The sequence below is a fragment of the Columba livia genome, chromosome 13 (assembly GCF_036013475.1).
Source record: "Columba livia isolate bColLiv1 breed racing homer chromosome 13, bColLiv1.pat.W.v2, whole genome shotgun sequence".
Classification (NCBI taxonomy): Eukaryota; Metazoa; Chordata; class Aves; order Columbiformes; family Columbidae; genus Columba; species Columba livia.
The window spans coordinates 9,752,524-9,753,912 of NC_088614.1; the positions used below are offsets into that span (position 1 = coordinate 9,752,524).

Here is a 1,389-nt window from a genome sequence, read left to right on the forward strand (position 1 = left end):
GGGCTTGCAAGCAGAACCAACACACAGACCTCCCACGCAAGAGCTGGTTGCTGAGGAACACAGGAATCATTCATAAACGCGGCTGTTCCAACAAAGAGCCTCCAAAGTGTGGTCACTGTATATTTACACCGTTGTTTTATCTACTGTAGCTAACACGGCGTGTTTGCTTCAGTTTTTAAAAGTACAAAGTACCCACAGGCAGGAGCACCGCAGTGGAGATAAATAAAATAAATAAATAGAAACCTAAAGGAAGACTCACCAAGAAGAGGTCTTCACCACCTCACCTAGAAAAACAGGCACCATGGTGTACATGGAGCAGAGGTTCACAGGTTAACTGCTAAATCCCACTGAATCCTAAGAAATTACTCTTTTCCCTCAAAATACACTTTTACACCTAGCTCTACATTTTTGGGATGCTTGTATCATGAACTGCTATCATTCTAAGAGGTCAGTGTCAAGAGGAGAGATATCACCCTGAAGGTCAGCACTGCCCTAAGTAAGCAGAGCAAGAGAGACCCACATCAGGGTTTCCTGCAATTAACCAAAACCCCACCACAACTCCTGAATTAACTTTGGTGAGAAAAAGTACCATTTGCCTGTAAAAGAAGAAAAGTGGGGTAAAAGGGAAGTAGAGTGTGTATGCATATGAAGAATAAAGAAAATAACTCAGGGTGAATGGCTGGTTAAATTGATTACCTTGTTCATACAGCCTTCTAAAACAAAGATTAAAAACTCAAACAGAAAGCAGAAAGACTCATTTGTATCTAATGCACAGAGCTGTGTTCCACTTTCTGATCTATCAAATACTTGAGATATGACCAAGTTTCTTGCAATTAAACATTTTTGGAATTTCCCATTCATTCTTGGTGACTAGATATCCGTGCTCATTTCAGGATCTAGGATACAGACTCCTGAAATCCCCATCACAATCAGGCTTAGAAGACGGTATGTAGCTCCTCTCAAAATGGCTCATAAGTATCTTAACCCAGTCACCCAAAACTGGAGTCACCCAAGCAGCCAGTCGCTTTCGAGCTTATCTTCCAGCATATCTGTTTCCCCTCAATTAAACCAGGCTATTAAAGCTTAACTGTAAAAGGAGCTATTCATTAAAGTTTTGTCACATCCTTGGATGAAAATGCCCAGAACAGATATGAAGAGTTACAAGATTTGCACCCACAACCGAACCAAAAATGAACATGAACAACGATGGTACATTTGCACCCAGCATGGGAGAATTCCCCCTCCTCCCGCCTCCCTTCATGCTCCAGCACTCCCTTTGCAGAGGACGGCAGCTGTGAGCAAAACAATGAAGGAAGCAAGAGTACAAGAATATTTACACCAAGAATATTAGATTAGATCTCAGAGCAAGCAATTTTCTCTCCTACTTAC

The 1,389-nt window shown here is 41.7% G+C and overlaps 1 protein-coding gene across 3 annotated transcripts in view; it reads right to left on the reverse strand.

Moving 5' to 3' along the window:
• CMIP (c-Maf inducing protein) overlaps positions 1-1,389 on the reverse strand; it is a 131,634-nt gene that overhangs the window by 85,402 nt on the left and 44,843 nt on the right. The gene's annotated exons all lie outside the window — the stretch shown is intronic.